This window comes from Lithobates pipiens, unplaced genomic scaffold (assembly GCF_037356315.1).
Source record: "Lithobates pipiens isolate NorthernLeopardFrog02 unplaced genomic scaffold, aLitPip1_a1.2 Scaffold_1, whole genome shotgun sequence".
Classification (NCBI taxonomy): Eukaryota; Metazoa; Chordata; class Amphibia; order Anura; family Ranidae; genus Lithobates; species Lithobates pipiens.
Genome location: NW_027507685.1, coordinates 72,144,555 through 72,172,389, shown reverse-complemented (window position 1 = coordinate 72,172,389; position 27,835 = coordinate 72,144,555).

Genomic DNA, 27,835 nt, shown 5'->3' with positions numbered 1-27,835 from the left:
TCACTTTAAGCATTATTAAAATCACTGCTCCTGAAAAAACAACAGTTTTTAAAACTTTTTTTAGCATTGATACATATCCCCTGGAGCAGGACCTGGGCCCCCAAACATTTTTTAAGGCAATAACTTGCATATAAGCCTTTAAAATTAGCACTTTTGTCCTGGCACACGGCGGTCTTTACATCTTACAAAGGGATCCTAAACACATCTCTCGCAGAGGCCAGTTTAAAAGTCATCCTGCGATGGTACTACACTCCAGTCAGGTTGGCCAACATATACCCCTCGGCAGACCCGCTGTGCTATAGAGGCTGTCACCTCACAGGCACTCTGATCCACATCTGGTGGGAGTGCCCCAGGTTACGCCCCTTTTGGAGGAAAATCTTCAAAATTATTGATGGGTTCGCCGGGTGCCGTGTCCCCAGGTCCCCTACCATTGCTCTGCTTAATGAACCAATTCCCAAGACCCCCAGGCATACCAGGAAATTGATCCATTTTATCCTAATAGGGGCCAAACTCACCATCGCAAAAGCTTGAAAACAACCCTCCGTCTCTGTTAAGTCCGCTCAGAGAAAGATCTCATGGATAATGGCCCAAGAAAAACTGTCTAGTATACTCTCCGATACCCGCTCCAAATTTGATATTATTTGGGAACCTTGGGCCCTTCAAATGGGCATCTCCCTGACACACACCCCTTTGGGGTGATGAGCACTTGCAGTATGGTCAAGAACGATGGTTATTGGGCAGATAGCACTGTCCTATTTACTTTTGGTTTGACTCTACTGGGTCCCTCACCCTTCCCTCTCTCACTCTCTCTACCCCTTCTTCTTTCCTATCTCTTCTTTCCTTTCATTCATGGCCCAGGTGGCCGACGGTTGACCTCAAGTTAAACATAAGTTGAAGCAGACATAACAGGAGGGTTCCTATGGGCGATAATAGGGGCGAGAGGGGTGGTCTCTCGGGAGCAGGGGGTTCCCTGGTCAAGTCCCTCACTCGGCACAGCTTGATCCCGTGAGGGGTGCTGAGTGACTCAGGGGCCGCTGAGGTTCTTCCTCTGCCCTGCCGGCAGTGATGTACAGCAGGCACCACGGTATCTCGCTCCTACCTTAGACAGTGCTCTTATAGAATCGCGGAAAACCCTTTGTTGGGTTTGATCTGCTTTTTTTGTCCAATTTTCTTTTCTTTTTTTTGTTACCTTGGGGTAGCCTTGACCTGGTATCTCGGCAGAAGCCCCCTTGACTGAGCACTAGCTAAGGTAGTTTTAGTGGTACTCCTGTAGCCATAGGTGGGTGGATTCAGCACAATTGTTAATAAGGTTGTATTGAGAAATTGTTTTACTCTGCTTTGTATATGTGCTGTATCAAGTCATCTGTTGGCCATGCAGGCCTATGCCATTTTCCTTTTGTTTTGAAAATAAAATATTTTGAAAGTAAAATTAGCACTTTTGATTTTTCATGTTCGTGTTTCATAGACTTTAACGGTGTTCGCATTTTCGAACAAATTTTTTGCCTGTTTGCATTTTCTGCTGTGAGCTGAACCGGGGGGGGATTTGTTCAGCTCATCCCTAGTGTACACACACAGATCCCTGTTCTCTGTGTGCACCGAGCAATCACGGGTGACAAGCGGAGATCGCACGTACATATGGAATTTGGGGTGACCCCCACGCAATTTTTTTTTTTTACATTTTGGTTCAGGGTTCCCCTTATTATTCATACCAGATCCAAAGGGCCTGGTAATGGACTGGGTGGATCCCATGCCATTTTTTGTCAATGATTTTTATCTGTATTGCCGAGGCCGGCAATTCATTATAGCCGCGAGTACTTTTAAATAGAGATGGCCTTGCGGTTCTCCCGGCAGTCGGTTCGTGGTGAATTTTGCTCGTTCACGAATCGCCAAACCGGTGGACTTCTGGCACTGTTCGCGGCGGCCATATTTGTTTACATTGTGAAGAATTTTGACCCATGACACATCCATTACGGGGTACAGGACAGCCAATTGAGACATTTCAGCACATGGACAATTGGACATACCTCCTACCTTATAAATAGACCTGATCTGGCGGCCATTTTACATTCTGTCTTTTGTCAGTGTAGGGAAAGGACGCTGTGTGGAGCAAGGACAGTCAGTTTAATCACTAGCTATTACTATTAGGTCCACAAAAGTCCTTTTAAGGACTGTTATAGGTGTACAGTATATAGGGTTGTAATACACCTATAATATACTTTCTTTCAAATATAGAAAGTATATTATGGTGCACTGCTGTGCTGCTGAGTGCTGCTGACCGATTCTGCAGCTGTCTTTTATCAGTGTAGGGAGGGACAGTTTGGTGTTTGGAGCAGGGACAGTCTGCAAATCACTAGCTACTAGGTCCACAAAGGTCCTTTTAAGGACTGGTATAGGTCTACAGTATATAGGGTTGTACACGTATAATATGCTTTCTTTCAAATATAGAAAGCATATTATACTTGACTGCTGTGCTGCTGAGCTGAGTGCTGACTGATTCTGCAGCTGTCTTTTATCAGTGTAGGGACTGAGGAACAGTTTGGTGTTTGGAGCAGGGACAGTCTGCAAATCACTAGCTACTAGGTCCACAAAGGTCCTTTTAAGAACTTGTATAGGTGTACAGTATATAGGGTTGTACACGTATAATATAATTTCTTTCAAATATAGAAAGCATATTATAGTGCACTGCATGCAGTGCTGCTGACCGATTCTGCAGCTGTCGTTTCTCAGTGTAGGGATGGACAGTTTGGTTTTTGGAGCAGGGACAGTCTACAATTCACTAGCTACTAGCTAGATACTATTAGGTCCACAAAGGTCCTTTTAAGGAGTGGTATAGGTGTACTGTTTGGTGTGCAGTATATAGGGGTGTAATACACGTATAAAATACTTGCACATATAGAAAGCATAGTATAGTGCGTGTCAGTGCTCTCTATCACGGCACTGGTGTCAGTGCTCTCTATCATGGTGCTGGTGTCAGTGCTCTCTATCTCAGTGCGGGTGTCAGTGCTCTCTATCACGGCGCTGGTGTCAGTGCTCTCTATCATGGTGCTGGTGTCAGTGCTCTCTATCATGGTACTGGTGTCAGTGCTCTCTATCTCGGTGCTAGTGTCAGTGCTCTCTATCACGGTGCTGGTGTCAGTGCTCTCTATCACGTTGCTGGTGTCAGTGCTCTCTATCACGGTGCTGGTGTCAGTGATCTCACGGTGCTGGTGTCAGTGCTCTCTATCACGGTGCTGGTATCAGTGCTCTCATGGTGCTGGTGTCAGTGTTCTCTATCTCAGTGCTGGTGTGGTGTCAGTGCTCTCTATCACGGTGCTGGTGTCAGTGCTATCTCTCTATCTCGGTGCTGGTGGCAGTGCTCTCTCTCTATCTCGGTGCTGGGGTGGTCTCAGTGCTCTCTATCACGGTGCTGGTGTCAGTGCTCTCATGGTGGTGGTGTCAATGCTCTCTATCACAGTGCTGGTGTCAGTGCTCTCTCTCTATCACGGTGCTGGTGTGGTGTCAGTGCTTTCTATCTCGGTGCTGGTGGCAGTGCTCTCTCTCTATCTCGGTGCTGGGGTGGTCTCAGTGCTCTCTATCATGATGCTGGTGTCAGTGCTCTCTATCTTGGTGCTGGTGTCAGTGCTCTCTATCTCGGTGCTGGCGTCAGTGTTCTCTATCTCGGTGCTGGTGTCAGTGATCTCTATCTCGGTGCTGGTGTCAGTGCTCTCTATGACGGTGCTGGTGTCAGTGCTCAGTCTCTATCACGGTGCTGGTGTCAGTGCTCAGTTTCTATCGCGGTGCTGGTTTCAAAGAGTGAGGGAGATAGCAGCGGAAAAGCCAATCAGCAGGCAGTGCCAGCACCATGGCTGACGATCAGCACTGGACTGGCACCTCCGGACCACTGCAGTGGAGCCCTGCATAGGTGGGGGTAAGGGCCGGACAGAGGGAGGGGCTCAAGCACAGGTTGGCACAATGGGACACTGGCACAGGACTGCGCTGCCCTGACTGTGACACCTAGCTCACGACAGTGTTGACTACCTCACATTTATAAAAATGAATGAGGCATGGGTCTCGGAGGAATTCAACACATGTGACCAGTAGACCATGTATATGCATAACTATATAAATTATTTATTTAATCGAGCACACAGACCTTTTTTCTATCTTTGGCTCACTCCCTTGTACAAAAAATCACACCGTACTATATGCCCGTACCCTCCTGTTTGAAGAGGTTGAGCGGTGTCATATTTTTGGGTCCCGCAGCGAGTTACTGGTATCAGTGCTGGTGTCAGTGCTCTCTATCTCGGTACTGGTGTGGCGTCAGTGCTCTCTCTATCATGGTGCTGGTGTGGTGTCAGTGCTCTCTATCTCGGTGCTGGTGTGGTCTCAGTGCTCTCTATCATGGTGCTGGTGTCAGTGCTCTCACGGTGCTGGTGTTAGTGCTCTCTATCACGGTGCTGGTGTCAGTGCTCTCTATCACGGTGCTGGTGTCAGTGCTTTCTATCACGGTGCTGGTGTCAGTGCTCTCTATCTCAGTGCGGGTGTCAGTGCTCTCTATCACGGCACTGGTGTCAGTGCTCTCTATCATGGTGCTGGTGTCAGTGCTCTCTATCTCAGTGCGGGTGTCAGTGCTCTCTATCACGGCACTGGTGTCAGTGCTCTCTATCATGGTGCTGGTGTCAGTGCTCTCTATTTCAGTGCGGGTGTCAGTGCTCTCTATCACGGCGCTGGTGTCAGTGCTCTCTATCATGGTGCTGGTGTCAGTGCTCTCTATCATGGTACTGGTGTCAGTGCTCTCTATCTCGGTGCTAGTGTCAGTGCTCTCTATCACGGTGCTGGTGTCAGTGCTCTCTATCACGTTGCTGGTGTCAGTGCTCTCTATCACGGTGCTGGTGTCAGTGATCTCACGGTGCTGGTGTCAGTGCTCTCTATCACGGTGCTGGTATCAGTGCTCTCATGGTGCTGGTGTCAGTGTTCTCTATCTCAGTGCTGGTGTGGTGTCAGTGCTCTCTATCACGGTGCTGGTGTCAGTGCTATCTCTCTATCTCGGTGCTGGTGGCAGTGCTCTCTCTCTATCTCGGTGCTGGGGTGGTCTCAGTGCTCTCTATCACGGTGCTGGTGTCAGTGCTCTCATGGTGGTGGTGTCAATGCTCTCTATCACGGTGCTGGTGTCAGTGCTCTCTCTCTATCACGGTGCTGGTGTGGTGTCAGTGCTTTCTATCTCGGTGCTGGTGGCAGTGCTCTCTCTCTATCTCGGTGCTGGGGTGGTCTCAGTGCTCTCTATCATGATGCTGGTGTCAGTGCTCTCTATCTTGGTGCTGGTGTCAGTGCTCTCTATCTCGGTGCTGGCGTCAGTGTTCTCTATCTCGGTGCTGGTGTCAGTGATCTCTATCTCGGTGCTGGTGTCAGTGCTCTCTATCACGGTGCTGGTGTCAGTGCTCAGTCTCTATCACGGTGCTGGTGTCAGTGCTCAGTTTCTATCGCGGTGCTGGTTTCAAAGAGTGAGGGAGATAGCAGCGGAAAAGCCAATCAGCAGGCAGTGCCAGCACCATGGCTGACGATCAGCACTGGACTGGCACCTCCGGACCACTGCAGTGGAGCCCTGCATAGGTGGGGGTAAGGGCCGGACAGAGGGAGGGGCTCAAGCACAGGTTGGCACAATGGGACACTGGCACAGGACTGCGCTGCCCTGACTGTGACACTGATCATCTCCTGTACCCCCTTCATGGCCTGCCCTGACCTTGCCTCTCCTCCATGGCCTTCATGTGCTCCTGAATTGTCAACATTTCACAGCTAAAAAAAGAATGCTTGTCGTTGTCAATCCCAGATTCACTTAATACTTTTGTTATGTCAGTGTCCATGTTGTGGGACTATGTGTGCACAGCTAGTAAGTATTTTGTGGCTGAAAATATGACCTGGAGGTTTTTAAGGTGCGCCTGCCATTAAAGTCAATGGGATCCCCCCTTGCGGTTCACAAACTTTTGGCCACATTTGCGGCTCATTAAACATCCCATCGGAAGTTCGTCCATCACTACTTTTAAATGACTTTTTTTCCTTTAGACCCCTTTCACACCAGGGCGTTTTGCAGGCGCTATAGCGTTAGTAATAGCGCCTGCAATCCGCCCTAAAAAAGCTGCACCATTGTCAGGGAAAAGTCCTGCCAGCAGCTTCTTTGGAGCGGTGAAGGAGCGGTGTGTTTACCGCTCCTCCATCGCTGCTCCCCATTGAAATCAATAGGGCAGCGCTGTAATACCGCTGGCAAAACGGCGCCATTGCAGCGTATTGCCGGCGGTTTTAACCCTTTCTCGGCCTCTAGCGGGGGGTAAAAGCGCCGCAAATCCGGCGGTAAAAAGCTGCTAAAAATAGCAGCGTTTTACCGCCCACGCTATGGGCGGTGTGGTGTGAAAGGGGTCTTAGAAATGTCATTTTGTGATGGGACTGTTCTAAACACGGGACACATGTGCCACTTTACAGGCATACTATAGATAGCCCCCAGGTACAAAATTTAAAGGAATTTTTCACTTTTTTTTCTTTCACTTTAAGTATTATTAACCACTTCAATACAGGGCACTTAAACACCTTCCTGCCCAGACCGATTTTGAGCTTTCAGTGCTGTCGCACTTTGAGTGACAATTGCGCGGTCATGCTACACAGTACCCAAATTAAATTTTTATCATTTTTTTCCCACAAATAGAACTTTCTTTTGGTGGTATTTGATCACCTCTGCAGTTTTTATTTTTTGCTAAACAAATAAAAAAAATACCGACATTTTTAAAAAAAAAAATGTTTTTTTTTTGGTTTCAGTTTCAAAACTTTGTAAATAAGTAAGCTTTCTCCTTCACTGATGGGCACTGATGGGGTTACACTGATGGGCAATGATAAGGCGGCACTGATGGGCACCGATGAGGTGGCACCAATGAAGTAGCACTGATGAGTTGGCATTGATGGGCACTGATAGGCGGCACTGATGGGCGACATGGATGGGCACTGATAGGTGGCACAAATTGGCACTGATAGCTGGCACTGATTGGCATGGATGGGCGGCACGGATGGGCATGGATAGGTGTCACAGGTGGGCATGGGTAGGCGGCACAGATGGGCATGGGTAGGTGGCACAGATGGGCATGGGTAGGCAGCACAGATGGGCATGGATGGGCACTGATAGGTGGCATGGATGGGCACTGATAGTCGGCACAGATGGGAACTGATAGGCAGCATTGTATTACAATATACTGTACTAATGGATGCCAATCAGTGCCAAACAATAATGCATGCCAATCAGTGATGCCCATTATGGGCACTGATTGGCATCCATTGTGGCACTGACTGGAATCCCTGGTGGTCTAGGGTGGCATACCTTGTCCTGGGCATCCCTGGTGGTCTGGTGGCGTCCCTGGTGGGCATCCTCAAGGGGGCTGTGCTGATAATCGATCAGCACAGACCCCCCTGTCAGAGGAGCAGCCGATCGGCTCTCCTCTACTCGCGTCTGACAGACGCTAGTGAGGAAAAGCTTATTACCGGCTCTTCCTATTTACACTGTGATCAGCCGTGATTGGACGCGGCTGATCATGTGGTAAAGAGTCTCCGATCGGAGACTCTTTACCGAGATCATAGTTGCAGGGTGTCAGACTGACACTCCACAACAACGATCGCCGCGATGCGCGCCCCCGGGGTGATCACGTCTTATGACGTCCGGTCAGGATTTTGAAACCCCTTTGCCACCGTCATTTTGTTATAGGGCGGGCGGCAAGTGGTTAAAATCAACTTTTTTTTGCATTGATTGAACACTTTTTATGACAATAACTTGCATATAAGCCTTTAAAATGAACACTTTTGATTTTTCATGTTAATGTCCCATAGACTTAATAACGGTGTTCCGGCGGCTTTCAAATTTGCCCGAACACCGCATATTGTTTGGTGTTCTGCAGAACATCCAAACAACCAAAGTCGCGCTAAGAATCACTGATCGCCGCCATTACTAATAAAAACAAAAATCCATAAATATATCCCATAGTTTGTAGATGCTATAACTTTTGTACAAACCAATCAATATACTCTTATTGGGATTTTTTTTTGTCAAAAACATGTAGAAGAACACATATTGGACTAAACTGATGAAGAAATCAGTTTTTTTTTTTTACATAATTTTATTGGGAATGTTTTATAGCAGAAATTAAAAAATATATTTTTTCAAAATTGTCTTTTTTTTGTTCATAATGCAAAAAATAAAAACCGTACAAGTGATCAAATACCACCAAAAGAAAGCTCTATTCATAGGATAAAAGGACATACATTTTATACTGGGTGTCACATGACCGCGCAATTGCCAGTTAACTGCATCTCAAAAAATTGGCCTGTCAAGAAGGGGGTAAAACCTTCCAGAGCTGAAGCAGTTAGTTGAACCTAGGAAACAAAACCTTTAAATATTTTCCTCAATGCCCATAAAGAATATAAATCCAGTTTGTGTGCGCCAAATACCTTTGTAAACCCAGTTATTACCTTGTAAATGTAGCAGATGTGCTGAAAATGGCCTGTGCAGTGACTTTATTTTTTAATGTTAATATTTTTATAATCACTTTGCATCATTACATACAAAAAGCCATAATCTGGAACATTGAAAGTTTTTTTTTTTGAAAGTCAATATCATTATCTTACCACCCATTCATAAGAGGCATCTATACCTAAAGGGGTTGTAAAGGTTCGTTTTTTATTTTCTACATAGGTTCCTCTAAGCTAGTGCATTGTTGGTTCACTTACCTTTTCCTTCGATTTCCCTTCTAAATGTTTTTTTTCTTTGTCTGAATATCTCACTTCCTGTTTCTCCTCAGTAAACTTCTCACCATCATCCGAGCTGGTGGTTAGTCAGCCAGAACAGCTTACTGAACAGCTTACTGAGGAGGAACAGAAAGAGAGAAATTCAGACAAAGAAAACAAAGAAAAAAAACATTTATAAGGGAAATCGAAGGAAAAGGTAAGTGAACCAACAATGCACTAGCTTAGAGGAACCTTTTTAGAAAAAAAAAAAAACCTTTACAACCCCTTTAATCACTTGCTTACTGGGCACTTAAACCCCCCTCCTGCCCAGACCAATTTTCAGCTTTCATATATACAAGGGTAAAGTATTATGCCGCGTACACACGATCAAACAAGCGGGTGGAAAAGTCCGGCAAACTCAAGTCCACCGGACAATCCCCCCGTGTGTAGCCTCCGGCATACTTTTTTGACCCGAAAGTACGGCGGACTTAGAAAGTAGTTTTGCACTCCAATCTTCCCGCCGGACTCGCATTTCGGCGGACAATCCGGCCGTGTGTATGCCAGTCCGCCATACTTTTGAAATGAGCGGACTTTTCCCGCCCGGAGAAAAGTCCGCTCATTCGAGCGGGTCTCCAGGTAGGCGGGGCCCGCGAAAGAGACGTCGCTGGCCCCGCCACCTGGTATGGACTTAAAGGGGAGCCCCAACGCCGAAAAAAATCGGCGTGGGGGTCCCCCCAGGTCCACAACAGACCCTTGTCCGAGCATGCTACCCGGCCGGCCAGGAAAGGGGGGGACGAGTGAGCGCCCCCCCTCCTGAGCCGTACCAGGCCGCGTGCCCTCAACATGGGGGGTGCCTTGGGGAAGGGGGGGCTGCGCGGCCCCCCCACCCCAAAGCACCTTGTCCCCATGTTGATGAGCACCTTGTCCCCATGTGACATCAACCGAAGACCCCACCCCTTGTCCCTATATAAGTCGCCGCGTGCCCGGTCCCCGTCATTGTGAGTGGATGACTCGGCGAGGCAACATCTGAAGAAGAAGAAGAACGGAAGAACGGAAGGCGGCGGCAGAAGACTGGGCCACCGCCTGTAAAAGAGCTAGAAGAAGGCGCGGTGGCCCGGCAGAAGAACCGAAGAGGGGGACAAGACCCCCGAAGTCGGAAGAAGAGGCCGGCGGCGAGGAAGAAAGCCGGGCTCCTCCGATAGCAAAAGAGCTACAAGAAGATTGCGGAGGAGTCCGGCGAGAAGACCCCCGAAGACGGAAGACCCCCGGAGCTGTGCAATAAACTATTTTATCTTGTGTGTTGTGTTTTTTTTTTGTACTTTATTTTACAGGTGAATGGGTAGGGGTACATTGTACCCCATACTCATTCACATAGGGTGGGGGGCCGGTATCCGGGGGCCCCCTTATTAAAGGGGGCTCCCGGATTCCGATAAGCCCCCCGCCCGCAGACCCCGACAACCAATGGCCAGGGTTGTCGGGAAGAGGCCCTTGTCCTCATCAACATGGGGACAAGGTGCTTTGGGGTGGGGGGGCCGCGTGGCCCCCCTTCCCCAAGGCACCCCTCATGTTGAGGGCACATGGCCTGGTACGGCTCAGGAGGAGGGGGGGCTCGCTCTTCCCCCCCTTTCCTGGCCGGCCGGGTAGCGTGCTCGGACAAGGGTCTGATGTGGACCTGGGGGACCTGTATGTAAGGGTACTTTCAAACTGGGGCGGTGCCTGTGTTAGTGGTAAAGCACCGCTAGTTTTAGTGGCACTTTACCATCGTTTTAGTGGTGCTTTTCGCCCCCGTTTGCAGCCAAAGAAAGGGTTAAAAGCACCCATGTTTTGGTGCTGCCGAAGCACTTTGCAGGCACTTCAGCAATGCTGTCCATTCAATGGACGGGCCGTTTTGTGAGCGTTGTATACACCACTCTTAAACTGCCCCAAAGATGCTGCTTGCAGGACTTTTTTTTCCAACCTGCAAGCGCACTACCCCAGTGTGAAAGCACTCAGGTTTTCCCACTGGTGAGGCTTGAGAGGCACTTTTCAGGCACTTTTACAGGTGCTATTTTTAGCGCTAAACACCTCAAAAGCACCTCAGTGTGAAAAAGGTCTAAAGGAAACATCTGATCATGCTTATACCTTTTTAAAATGTTGTTTTATTAAAATACACAGATGTATGGGGTACTCACATTCCCTGGTGCTTCTAGCGCACCAGGCTATAACAGGCACAAATATCTCTGTTTTCTCTGCACAAGCTGCCAGCTCAACATTGCTTCCAGGTGCTTGCCCCTCCCTAATGCGTGTCAACACAGGGTCATGTGTCTTCCCCCTGAGGAGGGGCAAGGACGACCCAACCTCTGAAAAACAACCCCACACCATAATCCGCCCTCCACCAAATGATTTGGACCAGTGCACAAAGCAAGGTCCATAAAGACATGGATGAGCGAGTTTGGGGTGGAGGAACTTGACTGGACTACAAAGAGTCCTGACCTCAACCCGATAGAACACCTTTGGGATGAATTCGAGCGGAGACTGCGAGCCAGGCCTTCTCGTCCACATCAGTGCCTGACCTCACAAATGCACTTCTGGAAGAATAGTCAAACATTCCCATAGACACACTCCTAAACCTTGTGGACAGCCTTCCCAGAAGAGTTGAAGCTGTTATAACTGCAAAGGGTGGGCCAACTTAATACTGAACCCCACAAACTAAGACTGGGATGCCATTTATGTACATGTGTGTGTGTAAAGCCAGGTGTCCCAATACTTTTGGTAATATAGTGTATATATACGTGTAAAGCGTGTAAATTGACTGTGCTATATAAGTAACTGTAAAGCCGCGTACACACGGGCGGATTGTATGGCCTATTTAGTCCGTCATACAATCCGACGGACAGTCCGTCATACTTTCGAATGAACGGACTTGACCACACACGGATGCACAAACAGTCCGTCGAAAGCTTGTGCGATGACGTGTACAGCACGTACGACGGGACTAGAAATAGGAAGTCCAATACACAGCAATGCAACCTTCCGCCGTGTAAATCCTTTCTGAGCATGCGCCATTCTTAGTCCGTCGAACTAGCCTACTCACAAGCGGATTGTCCGCTGAAACCAAAGTATGACGGACAGTATTACGGAAATTCCGAAATACTTAGTACGCCAGACTGCACGCTGAAAAAGTCCGCTGAAGCCCACACACGAGCGGACTGTCCGCTGAAATGTGTTTCGGCGGACTAAGTAGGCCATACAGTCCGCCCGTGTGTACGTGGCTTAATAAATAAATGCAGCAAGTCCCCCACTTATGAATAAGTTCCGTTCTGGAGCTCATTTGTAAGTAAAACTTGTTCAATCTCGAACACTGATCAGTGTGTTCTGGTGGGGGGGGGTCGGGGGGGGGGGCATCTGTCAGAACACAAAAACACAGTTGGGAAGATAGCTGGACTATCATTGCTTGTGTTGGTACAGCGATCTGTCAGTTTTATTTTCATTCAGCCCGCTGGGTTGAATGAAAAAAACTGTGCAAACACATGTTCACATCTTTAAAAGTTCACAACTCGAAGGTTCGTATGTAGGGGACTTACTGTAATACATTTTATTGCTACATTAACAAGTGTTTATCACCAGCAGACTACACCATTTTTAATGTGTCGATATCAATGTGATATTAGTGTGGGAACACGCTGAAGTTAAACTTTATAGGGCTTATTCACATTGTCTCTGTTGCAATGCAGAACATGGGCAAAATGCATAAAAAGTTAAAAAATAATTTTTTTCCCAACTACTCCTTCACTAAGCAGTGTCATCATGGTAAACGCAGCACGCTAAATTTTACATGCATTTTGAACAACACAGGGATGAATTAATATGCTTGTAAAATACTTGCAAATACTTGGACTTTTAAACACATTTTGAAAGCTCATGAAAGCTACAGAACAACAAATGACTTACAAATGCAGGCTATAAAAATGCAAATAAGATGCATAGCAAATGCATGGAAGTGCATTAAAAAAGTCACATGCTTGAAATTCATATATGTTTTTCTATGAAGATGCAATGCAGCGTGAATTGTCCCTAAAACTGCTAGTGGCAAGTACCAAATATATTACATAAATAATGTAGAAATCCTGGAAAATTTTACCTAAAGCAAAAAAAAAAAAAAAAAAACAATTACCATAATGCTTGCTTTTTCTTATTGCTAAAAGGTATTTTTAGAAAACAGCTGCCATTCGCTTAATTACTGAACTAAACCATCATACCAAGATGTTTTATATTATACTGCTAGTGCAGCTAAAGGTGTCATTTCATAATGTAAAAACATGCTTGCCATGCATACATGTACATATGTTGGAGGATTACTAATGCTAATGACTGATGAGAGCTGTCTGCCAGATTCATCTTATTTTTATCTGCCATCTGCAACCAAGGACAGCAGCCAAAACTCCTGCCCTGGCCACCTCAAGCAGGTTCAGATGAACAGTCTTTCCTACTGCTTCCGACAAGGAGCTGGACATAGTCCAGGGTTTAGAAAGGTGAAGAGAGGAGGAATAGAAGCCAAACCTGACTGAATGGAGCCTAAGCCTGCTGTATATTAGAGAATGTAATGTAACCTTAGGAAACTGCCATCTTTATAGGGTTGATAGGTCAGTCCCATGTGGAATAGTGATGCTATATAGCCACATGTTTAATCATTTACAACAGAGCTTATGGCAAACAGAAACATCAATATATGGCATTTTTTGTGTTACTCATATTCCCTTATTTTAATTTCCAATAATTGTCTACACACTACCTGAATTTTTAAATCGTACTTATAAAAAGAGAGTTAGCTGTGGCTGGGGAAATGGCAGAAGAAGCTGAGAGCAGAGGTATTTGAGATAAAGTATTTCCTTGTAGTACTTTTCTAGTCTTTCCTCTGGAAGGGGCCAAGATATTCCAACCACAGCACGCTTCCCAAGCCCCGTTTATACCCAGGCCAACCTTAGCCATACCTACAAACACTCCCTTGCTTAGTGGTTGGTTGGGAACTATATTAGGCCTTTATTTCTTCAATTGATTGCTTGATATTTCCTAACTACAAAGTTAACATGATTTCAACTAACCAATGTTTGAATGATAATGTCACCAGACCATCATATAAGTATACATTTAAGTTTTTGATTTGTTTTGTGGCAACTTAAATAAAGAATTAAAAAATGTCCTGCACCTCCAACACACAGCAACAACGATCAGGTCCATGTTTGGGCAATGTATACTGGCCTCATACACAATTTCTGACAATTACAACCACAGTTCATTGGGACTGGATGGACAAAAATGCAAACCCTTTAGTAAAGAAAACATCCCCCTATATTTCATATGTGCTTTGAGCTTTAAGTTTGGGATACTGTTGTTGAAAATTGGAGAGATCTCTATAACGTAAAGTATTTGGGCTAAAAGATCCTAATTTTCTTTTTACTGATTTGTGGGACAACCCATGAATTCAAAACACATTTGAGTGAACTGCAAGTGGCTACAAAGAATAGCAGGAGAAACTGTTAAAGAAGGAAAACGAAGACTTGTGAAAACAGTCAATAAAGACTACAGGTCAGTGACAAAAAATGTGCATTTACTGTGCCTATCCTTGGACCAAAGCAGGATGTTTCACTGGCCGGTTCTCGTCTTCCTCCTAGCTTTCTTGTAAATTTAATTTAGTGTTGGCAGAATCATAAAGTAGTGTAGATTTAACTGCTTTTCCAAAGCTGGATTGACTGTCTAGGGTATTAAACAATGCCTTGCAGCAATATAGCAAACCTTCAGCCAATGCCTTTGTCTCCACTGCCTGATTTAAAATTTCATCTGGTGTGCAAGGGATGATAAGAAAAGTAATATAAATGATTACAGAAAATAAATTCTAGTGCACTATAAAAAAAAAAAAAAAATCGAAGGAATATACACTTGAACTACATACAAAAAAGGTTGTGCAGCCCAAGTAGAATACCAAGTATACCTGCTTGATTTATATGTATGTACACATCTATGTGGAAACCAATACAGGTACTCTTTCTATCTGCTTTTTGGACCTTACAGTAAGTGCACATAGAAGTGTATTTCTGACGTGCCACATTTTTCAATGGCACATCCGAAAACATACATGTGTGGTTGTTGTGCCTTATAATGACTGCAAGCAGCTCAGATCACAAGGCACAGTGTACAGAGCCGATCCGAGTGGCTATATGCCTTGTGATAACTGTGATGACTGCTCACAGTGATCACTAATGTAAACAGTAGACAACAGAGAAAATGGAGGAAATAGTACTTTATCAGTGTTGATTTATTGAGTGAAGGGATAATCAGTGTCAGATTCATGGGGAGGAGATTTAGTTGATGTTTATTTAACCCTTTTTATCTCTTTCACCTCCCTCCTCTCCAGTGTATCTAATCTCCTTCCTCCCATTGTATGTGACCTATACTTTGATCCCTTCACTTCTTCCTTCCTCTTTGTATGACCTCTACACCACTGATGTGCGGTGAGGTCAGTGGCTGGTGAGGCACTGGCTAGTATCAGAGCCAGATACACACAGGTTACATATGCCGCGATCATTAGAGCGAGAACAATAATAGCAGCACTAGACCTCCTCTGTAACTCTAAACATATAACCAAATTATATAGATTCGCCTATGGAGATTTTGAACCACTTCCCACCCGGCCAATGCATATATACGGCCGGGTGGGAGCCGTCTACTCCTGATAGGACGTTCAGGAACGTCATTCAGGAGTAGCGGGATCGCGCGCGCGCGTGCCCGCGCAGCGGCGCGATCCCGATGTGCTCGTGTCACCCGGACACGGCACATCTCAGATCGGCAGGAGGGCTCTGTGATTGGCCCTCCTGATCACATGATGGCCGTGTCCAATCACGGCCGTCATGTGATGTAAACAAACAGCCAGTTGCTAGGCAATCGGCTCTCCTCTCCTCACACGGAAGTCACCGCTGAGGAGAGGAGAGCAGAACGCTGCAGCCGGCTGATGATCAGTGAGTATGGGCTGCTTTTTACAGCTTTTTACTCACTGATCATCAGTGTAGTGTAAACACACAACACACCACACAGTACAAACACAGTCCCCACATATGTCCCCAAAACACACATGTCCCCAAAACATACATGTCCCCAAATAATAAAAACATGTCCCTAATAATAAAAACATGTCCCCCACATATGTCCCACTAAAATCACATGTCCCAATGATTATCTGCACACATATGTACGTGATCACCTGCACACATATGTACATGATCATTTGCGTACATATGTCCGTGATCACACAAACCAATTATTATACACTTAACTGAATTTTTTTACCAAAAACATGTAGCAGAATACATTTTGGCTTAAATTTATGACAAAATTTGATTTTATTGGATTTCTTTTCAAATAGAAAAAAGAAAATATTGTTTTTTTTGCAAATTTCCGCTATTTTTGCGCTTATATCGCAAAAAAAAAAAAACGGAGTCGTGAATAAATAACACCAAAATAAAGCTCTATTTGTGCGAACAAAATGATAACAATTTAATTTGGGTACAGTGTAGCATGACCGCGCAATTGTCACTGAAAGCGCTAGAGCGCTGAAAGCTGAAAATTGGGCTGGGAAGGAAGGGGGTGAAAGTGCCCTGTATTGTAGTGGTTAAATACTGAAGTTTGACGCCATTCCACAAGCATGCGCAATTTTAAAGTGGTTGTAAACCCTTACAAACCACTTTGACCTACAGGTAAGCCTAGATTAAGGCTTACCTGTAGGTCCAAGAAATATCTCCCAAACCTACACAGTTTAGGAGATATTTGCCTGAAGACGGGGCCCGCTGTCTACGGCGCATGCGCCGTAGACAGCGGCGCGTAGGCGCACTGAGCGTGGCATCCTTGATGACGAAGATGCCGCGCAATGCCGCGCGTCTCGGCTCCTGTGCGAGGTCATCACGGCTTCGCCGAATGACAGCGCCGGAGCTACGAGACCCACCGAGAAGATGGATGCGCCAGACTACAGGGGACAGCGGTGACTTCGCTGGCTCCTGTGTCAGGTAAGTGACACATAATTGGCTACTATGCGATGCATAGTAGTCCATTATGCTTTGCCTTTGCAGGGAATGAAAGAGGAAGTAAACTCATTAGGGTTTACTTCCTCTTTAAAGCATGACATGTTAGGTATCTATTTACTCAGTGTAACATCATCTTTTATAGTATACAAAAAAATCAGGCTTACTTTAGTGCTTTTTTTTATTTTTTTATTCATGAAACAGTTTCTTTTCAAAAAAATGCATTTGAAAAATTGCTGTGCAAATACCGTGTAACATAAAAAGTTGCAATGATCGCCATTTTGTTCCCTAGTGTGTCTGCTAAAAAAAATACATATATAGGTGCGCATGCGCGGCGCCCTGTGATGGCCGCCTGAACACAGGGCTCCGCAACGTCCCAGCCCTTCCGCTCGCCCAGCAGCTGAACGCCGCCGAATAACGCGGCGAAACGAACGGCGGAGGTTCCCACCGACACCAGGGCACTAGCGGATGCCTAAAGGTAAAGCGAGGAGAGGGCTGAACACCCGTCTCGCTGTCCTCCCCGGAGCGGCCGAAATAGCTAAGATGGCGGCGGAGCAGCCGCCTCACGAGGCCCTCACTGGAGTGACAGGCTCTTCTCCCTGGAGGGACATACTTCATGCAGAGGTGTGTGGAGGGGGCCTCCCACAACAGCCCCAGGGATGTCCACAGTCCCCTGCCTCCACAATATCGCTCATCCAGCACACACTAGAAGACTTTCCTATCCTAGCTTCTGAAGGGGAACACAGATCACCACATACAGATGGTTTTTTAAATGCAGCACAGCTCATACCTCAGCCATCCCAGTCCCCTCAGTCACAGGACATGGCTGCTATGTTCTCCAAATTTGCAGAGCTACTTGATAAGGGTCTAGCGCAAACGGCTTCAAGAATTACCTCTGATATTAAATCTGATCTCCACATGCTAGGCTCCCGCATTGAAAGTATTGAACTTAAGATGGATGCCACGATCGATCGAGTGAACCAGAATTCCGATCGTTTCCAGGAACTTCACGATCAACTTGAGGGGGCTTACGCCAAAATCGACGATTTGGAAAATAGATCCCGCAGACTTAATTTCCGCATCAGGGGGCTCCCTGAATCGGTAACAGATGTACAAGAAGCTGTTCATTCACTTATTAAGACCCTAATCCCTGATATCAGATCACACCGATTAGAGCTGGATCGCGCTCATAGAGCATTGGGCCCCACTCGCCAAGATGGGCTCCCACGCGATATAGTGGTTAAACCGCACTACTACAGCGTCAAGGAAGAGGTGATGAAGAGAGCTCGGTCATCACCCCAACTACAAATTCTGGGTCACCAAATTCAATTATATGCTGACATTTCTCCCTTTACTATCCAAAAAAGGCGATCACTCAAACCATTGCTGACGATCCTGACTCAGAAGAACATTAAGTACTGGTGGTTATTCCCATTCGGCTTGAAATTTGATTTTAACGGAAAACCTCACCGCTTCACCTCATTCCATGAAGGAGAACTGCTGCTCCGCAAGCTAGGCCTCCTCCAGGTGGATCCACCGTCCCCCATGCAGACTGCCTCTTCTGGGATGGCCAAACGCCCGCCACCCTCCAGCCCTCTCACCTCTCTCTGGATCTCCCCCAAACACAAGAAAGCGAAAGACGGTCTTCCTCCTTGATAAGGACATAGTCCTATTTTTGGCTCAAAAATTTTCTTTTTATATGGGACTCCATGTGGTTTTTTCCTCTCTTTTTATGGAGTCTGAACCTTGTTAGGTTCTTTGGTTGCTGGACCTTCAGTTTATTGTTTTATATCGTTTTCCAACCTTTACAACGCCTCAGTGGTGTCCAAGTCATACATCACAGTCTTTAGTTATGCTTTGCTACAGGTGTTCAGTTTTTTTTTGCTGATTTTGTACTGATTGTTTTTCAAAGGGTGTTGTGGGGGCTGGGACGTTCCTACTGCGCACTCTTTCCTTTCTGGGTGGGACAGTCCCTGAGGGGCCTGTTGCATCTAGTCTGGACGTCTCCTCCGTTGTGAGGATAGAAATGACAACTTCCTTCGGTGGGAGGAGCCGATATTATCCCCCACCAGGGAAAATTGTGTCTGTTTATTTTTTTTTTATTGTCTGTTTCATTTTCTTCTTTTTCCTTCTTTCTCTCCATGAAATAGCCCCTGAAGCGGTCTCTCTTTCCCTTATGGTTCCTAGGAAAGCATGGTGGTTGTCCCCGGCGTTTCGCAGTCTGCAGCTGGTAACAAGCGAGAAGGTAGGTCATATGGGTATCCCTACCTTCTATACCTTTCTGCCCCATGGCTAACATTCCCCACCACAAACCAATATTGCGACTAGCCTCCCACAATGTGCAAGGTCTTAATTCACCAATCAAACGTAAAAAGATTTTCCAGCATTGTCACTCCCTAAAAATTGATATCCTCTTTCTTCAAGAAACACATTTCCCGATATCTTATCAACCCTCTTTCATTCACGCAAAATTCCCCAAATTTTACTTAGCTAATTCTGACAACAAAACCAAGGGAGTTGGCCTCTTCTTTTCCGGAAGGGTACAATTTTCTCTAATTTCCGAATTTAAAGACCCAGAGGGTAGATTTCTTCTTCTTAAAATTGTTATCGATGATCAAATTTACTCTCTTATTTCATACTATGCTCCCAACAAGGGGCAAGCAAAGTTTTTCCAATCCATGCTTAGCACCTTATCTCCACTAACGGAAGGAATAGTTGTTTTCGGTGGTGATTCTAATTTAGCTTTTGACTCTGGGGTGGACAAATCACGACCCCACGGAAGGGATAGGGTTCGTCCGACTAAGCAGAGCCTTAAGGTAGCCAGACAATTATATCACTATGGCCTGATCGATGCCTGGAGGGAGCTTAATCCCAAGGTTCGGGATTATACTCACTACTCTAGTCATCACCAAACTTTTGCAAGAATTGATCATTTCTTTATCCTCCAACAACATATCCCACTAGTGAGTCGGTCTTACATCAGGGACTCTGCTTACTCGGACCATTCCATGGTCCTGCTCTCCATTCAGGGAGGCTCGATCCCTCGTTCAGAGTTTCATTGGCGCTTAAATGCCTCCATTCTCAGCAACCCTGTACATGTTAAGGAAATAGAACAACATATCCAAGACTACTTCCGTCTAAATGATGTGGCAGACATTTCCCCCTCAATGCTATGGGCAGCTCATAAGGCCACCATAAGGGGAGTCCTCATCCAAATTTCTTCTAGGTTACGCAAGGTTCGTAAAACAGAAATTCACAATCTTGAAAGGGAATTTTCTTCCCTTAGCAGAAGTCATAAAGCTAACCCAACACAACTCTCGTTAAATAGGATGGAAGTAGCCCGTAACGCTTTAAATCTTGCACTTACTGCGGTGGCTGAAAAAGAACTCAGATGGGAGGGAGGTCGCCATTACCAACATAATAATAGTATTGGTACCCGTCTGGCTAAACGTCTTACCCCTAAAACCAAAATGTTTTCACTTCCCAAAATCCGAATGAAGGATGGTTCACTAACCCAGAATCCCCCTAAAATTTTAGATGCATTTCATGATTTTTATCTATCCCTCTATGGCAAGGCAGATAGTGGCTCGCATTCCGACGCCATTCATTCTTTCTTACAGTCTATTCAAATCCCCACATTGAAGGATCACCACAGGGACGATTTGGAAGCTCCAATTTCTGCAGAAGAAATAGAAGGGGTCATTAAGGACCTTAAGTCAACTTCGGCACCAGGGCCAGACGGATTCTCGGTGCCTTACTATAAACACTTCTCGCAAACCCTTGCCCCATATCTAGCACGCTTCTTTAATCACCTCAGATCTGGCTCTCCCTTGGATAAAGCCTTAAATTCAGCTTTTGTCACGGTTATTCCCAAACCTGGGAAGGACCCCAGTTGCGTTTCTAATTATAGACCCATATCTTTGATCAACAACGATCTTAAAATCTTAACTAAGCTCTTGGCGAATCGTCTCTCTAAATTCATTAGCCTTTATATACATGCTGACCAAGTGGGCTTTATCCCGGGGAGACAAGGCCCAGATCAAATAAGGAGGGCCGTGGACATAATCTCACTGATGCAGTCCCAGTGGGACGGGGGTCCTTCTCAACAGGGTTGTCTCCTATCACTGGATCTAATGAAGGCGTTTGACTCAGTTTCCTGGTCGTTCCTGTTCCCCACTCTTGAAAAGTGGGGTTTTGGACATTCTTTTTTGAACATCATCCACGCACTTTACTCGACTCCAGAGGCTCGAATAAAGATGCAGGGATATTTCTCGAACCCCTTCTCGATCCTCAGGGGCACAAGACAGGGATGCCCCTTGTCTCCATTGATTTTCGCCATGATCATTGAAACATTAGCCATATCAATTAGAGCGAACCCTGATATTAAGGGTATAAGCTGTGGACCAAAAACTCACAAGTGTGCTTTATTTGCTGATGATGTTTTACTATTCATTTCCTCTCCGGCCACCTCGCTCCCTGTGATATGCAAACTCCTTAAAGATTTTGGCGATATCTCTGGGTTAAGGGTCAACTATGCCAAGTCCTTAGTGCTTAATGTCAACCTACCACCTACTCTAGTTTCTCACCTTAAACATTCTTTCCGCTTTGATTGGTCGGAATCGAACCTCCCTTATTTAGGGATATACCTTACGGCTTCCATTGACAAATTGTACTCAGCTAATTTTCCACAGACATTCCGAAAGTTGGAGGAAGATCTGGCCTTCTGGGATACCCTTAAGTTATCCTGGCTGGGAAGAGTCAATTCAGTTAAAATGACGCTTCTTCCAAGGATATTGTATCTCTTTCGGTCGTTACCTATCCCTGTCCCTAAGGACCGCATTCGTAGTTTTCAGTCTAGAATCCTGAAATTTATTTGGGGATCCAAGGGTCACAGAATCTCAAAAAATACGCTTTTCCGCCATAAAAAACAAGGGGGTCTAGGGGTCCCAAACATCCTCGCATACTATCAAGCGGCGCAGCTTTCACAATTATCTACTATTTACTTTAAAACTTCTGTGCCAGATTGGGTACACATGGAGAGACAGGCGGTTCCTAATCATACTTTAGATTACCTCCTCTGGAGCACACCTAAGTCCAGACCAGCAGTGATGGCACCTACTCTTTCCCACTCCATAGCACTTTGGGACTCTTTGAAAAATAATCATAATATCACTTCACACTGGAAACCACTCTCCCACATTTTTAGGAATCCACTCTTCCTTCCGGGGCAGGATATTAGGGCCTTCCGTTGGTGGCTAGATAAAGGTTTATATAGGATTGGCCACTTTATTTCTCCCTCTGGTCCTTTCTCTTTGAATCACTATATTAAAAAGCATCACCTGCCCGTTACTGAAAGATTCCGATTCAATCAAATTTACCATTTTCTAAAGTCGTTACGGTCTTCATCTGACCCCCCTCTTTCTATCACTGAATACGAACTTTGGTGTGGACAAGCCATGGAGCAGAAGGGAGGGATATCGGTGATCTATCGTGCTCTTGCCAGGGCGGAAGGTAAAACACTTTTCATGCGGGCATGGGAAACAGATCTACAACAACAATGGTCCTTAGAGGAGTGGCATTCGGCGTCTCTTATGGCCTCCAAAGGCTTTCTGAATGTAACTCTCATGGAAGCTAACTTGAAGGTTCTTATGAGATGGCAGATGGTGCCTTTGAGACTAGCCACAATCTATCCGAATGCCTCTCCCCTTTGTTTCAGAAATTGTGGCCATATAGGCTCTATGTTACATATCTGGTGGGATTGTCCGAAAATTAGGCATACATGGAACAAGGTTTTCCAAATCATACGGAAGATCACGACCTTCCCAGTTCTTCAAACACCTCAAATAGCTTTACTCAATTTCCCCTTGCATGGGGTCCCGAAATTAACTCAACAACTCATTAGATTTATTCTGGTCGGAACTAAAATCACGATTGCCAGGGCTTGGAAAAAAACATCGGTTTCCCTGAGAATGATCAAAAGGAAAATTTCTTGGATCATGGTACAAGAAAAAACAGTAAGCATATTCCTAGATACGGTGGACAAACATACAGCGATATGGGATCCTTGGATAAATTATACCTCCAAGTGTCTATCTTGACCAGGGACTACAGGTTGCTGTAGGGAGAGAGAGACCCGCTTCCCTTTTTTTTTTTTTACTACCTTTTTCCTGTCTCCTTTTCTTTTCCTTTCTTTTATTCTTCTCTTTCTCTTTTCTTTCTTTTGGTTATATTTTACCTATGATTTAGTGCCTCTTATCAGGACTAGTATACGTACATCAAGAGGTTTAAACCCTCAATAAGATCATAAACCGCTAGCTTCAGTTATGTTTCTTGATTTTTATTATCATATCTGGTTCACTGGGATTAGTTAGCTTTAGATTATTTTTATTCATTGTCCTCAATTTCGGAGCATTTATTTTCCGATTCTTCTTTTACAGTAGGAGGTTTCATGGAACCCAGAGCCTGTGTTGGGTGGGGTCTCGGGGGTCCCGACACAGCAGTGTTCCCATTTGGGGTGTTGGATCCACGAGACTCGTTCTTAAATTTCATTTATGGGTTCTCTGGAACTATGGGCTCTAATGCTAGGAAAATGTTGCTATGGAAAAACTCTGTGTCTATTCCAAGTTTTGCCTGATTCTTAACAGATATTTTTTATTGCTCTGTCTCGATCAATCACTATCAGGGTTTATTTTCTGTCGATTCGGTTCTCTTTTGACTGTTTTAATACAAGAGTGCACTGTATTAAATTATAAGATGTTATTGTTTTTAAAACTTTCAATAAAAATCTATTGAAATTAAAAAAAAAAAAAAAAAAAAAAAAAAAAATACATATATAATGTTTGGGGGTTCTGAGTCATTTTCTAGCAAAAGAAATATGGTTTTTACATGTAGAAGAGAAGTGTCAATATTGGCCTGGGTTGCAAGGGGTTAATTACCATAAGTAATATACAAATAATTATTATATATTATTTATAAGGTAATTTACTATATTTTCAAAAACTGTACTCAAGCAGATGGTTTAATAGACAAATTACTGAAGTTTGAAGTTATAACTTCCAACCAGTAATTTCTCAGTAAATAGATAAATAATAAATTATTATCTTATAACATTTAGCATAATAATATATGATTTAGCTTGTACCTTTTTAGCAGCAGCAGATTCTCATTCTCCCTCTTAACCGTTTGAGGAAAACATGAGATTGTGGGTAAATCTTATACACATAAACACATTTTTCCTTGTAGTTAAGAGGGCTGGAAGGGAGCACATGCCCCTTTCTATGACACTGCAGTGAGAAGCCAGCCTCTACTGCAGCAATTTTATTGGACAGCTTGGGTCAATGGTGCTTTACCATTGGTCCAAGGCTCCAAGCTATCCATTGAGCTCAGTGCCTTTGACAAGAAGTGAGGAGAAGCACTGTGAACTCATTCTCTCAGTGTGCTGCAAACAGAGTGTACTAGCTTGTATTTAAACGGGCTGCTCTGTATGTAGCTTCTGACAGGCTGCACAAGAAGCTCCACATCTTTGAAACCATAGGTCGTAGGAGCCCCAAATTTTGACCAGTGGTGGGGTGAGTCTCTGCCTCACCTGCCTTCACTGATGGCACATCCCTGCTCTACATTTAATGTATCTAGGTTCCATGTTTTCCAAAAAATTGTGTCAAAAAATTAGATAACTTTAGCACGCCTACTTTTCTATTAAAAAAAAAACGATTTTGGGGGTGTTTATACTGACCTGGTATTTTGTTTATTATGTTTTCTAACAAAGTGAGAGAGACATTTGTTTTCCAAAATCCAAAGTCTTTTTTCCTTTATATAGTAAAACATAAAAATCTGTGCTTATTAAATATTGCCAAAAGAAAGTTCTATTTATCTAAAAAAAAAATGATATAAAATTTATTACAGTGTTAAATGACTGAGTAATTGTCACCCAAACTATCACTATACATGTGCAGTTCATTACGTTCCTAATCAAAATTCAGACAAATTTTTCTATTTTTGGAAAATGAGATGTACTGTATCTAAATTTCTGAATCAAAATAGGAACAAATTTAAACAAATCCGAAATAAATATTAACTGAATGAAATTTCATTAAAATTTTAATTGAACTTGAAACAAATTCAAAAACAAAGTGTGAATTTGAATTGAATTCCAAAATGAATTTGAAATGTAAACATATTGTTGACTATTGCAGATTTCCTTCAAACAATGTTGGGTACCTAAAGGATACCTAAAGGAATTGATGCTGTTTTGAAGCCAAAGTGTATTCAAATATTCATTTAATTAAATTTTTACATTATTTCTTTACACCTACCTAAAATGTTTGCACAGTACAGTACATAGAGTCAGCAAAATGTTGAAGTCAGATATTTCTTTCATAACTTAGAACACTTCACATCATATGAATAAACCTTATTAATACAAAGAAGATTAACATGTCAAAAATCATACTGTCAGTATTTTTGGTGAATGAATAATTTTAGCATCATTTGTGTCCAGGGCCCTTCCATTTTTTTTCTGTTTTAATCCTTTTACAAAAGGTTTAAGTTGGCCATAGATGGCGCTATTTTATTTTCTGAAACCACGGGTTAATGGGGAATCCCTCCCATGGAGTTATTGTGTTGTCCCTTGGGGGAGCAGGAGACCTCACAGTGATTATTGCTAAGTGGCAATAATCGCATGAAAAATCAGACATGCTGGTTGTACTCAAGCCAATTAATGGATCGACATGGGTACAATCATCCTGCCCATAGATGGTTCAAATCTCAGTCGATCCCTGCTGAACTGGCCAAGATTCAAACCATCTATGTCCAGTTTTACTGTAAATACAAATTAGGAAAAGCACAACCATAGAACTTTTATGGCAAATTTAGGTAACATTTACAAGCAACACAGGACACCGTTTGAAAATATAAAACAACAGTGGTGTACGTACATAGTAGGTACAGCAAACTCTTAGGCCGCGTACACACGGGCGGACTGTTCGCCCAACTTTGTCCGCTGAACAGTGTTTCAGCGGACAGTCCGCTCGTGTGTGGGCTTCAGCAGACAGTTTCAGCGGACTGTTTGACAAACAAAGTCTTACGGAATTTCCGTAAAACTGTTCGCTGAAACTTGGTTTCAGCGGACAGTCCGCCCGTGTGTGGGCCAGTCCGCTGTACTTTCGAAATGAGCGGACTGTTCCCGCCCGGAGAAAAATCTGCTCATTTCAAGCACGTCTCCAGGTAGGCGGGGCCCGCGACGGAGACGTCGCGGGCTCCGCCGCCTGGTATGGACTTAAAGGGGAACTCCAACGCCGAAAAAAATCGGCGTGGGGGTCCCCACAAAGTCCACAACAGACCCTTGTCCGAGCACGCTACCCGGCAGGCCAGGAAAGGGGGGCGAGCGAGCGCGCCCCCCTCCTGAGCCGTACCAGGCCGCGTGCCCTCAACATGGGGGGTGCCTTGGGGAAGGGGGGGCGCGCGGCCCCCCCACCCCAAAGCACCTTGTCCCCATGTTGATGAGGACAAGGGCCTCTTCCCGACAACCCTGGCCGTTGGTTGTCGGGGTCTGCGGGCGGGGGGCTTATCGGAATCCGGGAGCCCCCTTTAATAAGGGGGCCCCCGGATACCGGCCCCCCACCCTATGTGAATGAGTATGGGGTACAATGTACCCCTACCCATTCACCTGTAAAATAAAAGTACCCAAAAAAAAACACAACACACGAGATAAAATATTTTATTGCCCGGTCTTCTGTCGCCGCTGTCGCCGTCGCCGTCGCCTTCCGTTCTTCTTCTTCTCCAGGAGATGTTGACACGTCGCTCTCTCCGGCCGGAATGCCAGAGCCGCGCTGCGCGGCCACTTATATAGTGACAATGGGGCGGTGTCACATGGTATATGTCACATAGGTTGGTCACATGGGTTGATGTCACATGGGGACTATGACATCGCAAGGGGGCGGGGTCCATGTGACCAACCCATGTGACATATACCATGTGACGCCGCCCCATTGTCACTATATAAGTGGCCGCGCAGCGCGGCTCTGGCATTCCGGCCGGAGAGAGCGACGTGTCAACATCTCCTGGAGAAGAAGAAGAAGAAGAAGAAGAACGGAAGGCGACGGCGGCGACAGAAGACCGGGCCACCGCCTGCAAAAGAGCTATAAGAAGGCACGGTGGCCCGGCAGAAGAACCGAAGAGGGGGACAAGACCCCCGAAGTCGGGAGAAGAGGCCGGCGGCGGGGAGGAAGAAAGCCGGACTCCTCCGCTAGCAAAAGAGCTACAAGAAGATAGCGGAGGAGTCCGGCGAGAAGACCCCCGAAGACGGAAGACCCCCGGAGCTGTGCAATAAAATATTTTATCTCGTGTGTTGTGTTTTTTTTGGGTACTTTTATTTTACAGGTGAATGAGTAGGGGTACATTGTACCCCATACTCATTCACATAGGGTGGGGGGGCCGGTATCCGGGGGCCCCCTTATTAAAGGGGGCTCCCGGATTCCGATAAGCCCCCCGCCCGCAGACCCCGACAACCAACGGCCAGGGTTGTCGGGAAGAGGCCCTTGTCCTCATCAACATGGGGACAAGGTGCTTTGGGGTGGGGGGGCCGCGCGGCCCCCCCTTCCCCAAGGCACCCCCCATGTTGAGGGCACGCGGCCTGGTACGGCTCAGGAGGGGGGGCGCGCTCGCTCGCCTCTCTTTCCTGGCCTGCCGGGTAGCGTGCTCGGACAAGGGTCTGTTGTGGACTTTGGGGGGACCCCCACGCCGATTTTTTTCGGCGTTGGAGTTCCCCTTTAAGTCCATTCCAGGCGGCGGAGCCCGCGACGTCTCCGTCGCGGGCCCCGCCTACCTTGACACGCGCTCGAAATGAGCGGACTGTCCTCCTCGTGTGTGGGCGAGTCCGTTCATTTCAAAAGTTGCGCGGACTTAGTACGACGAACTTAGTCCGCTTAAAAAGTGCCGTGTGTGGGCAAGTTCGTTCATTCAAAAGTTTGAGCGGACTGTTTGACGAACTTAGTTTCGGCAGACAGTCCGCCCGTGTGTACGCGGCCTTAAGGATCAAACTAGAACATCAAAACCAA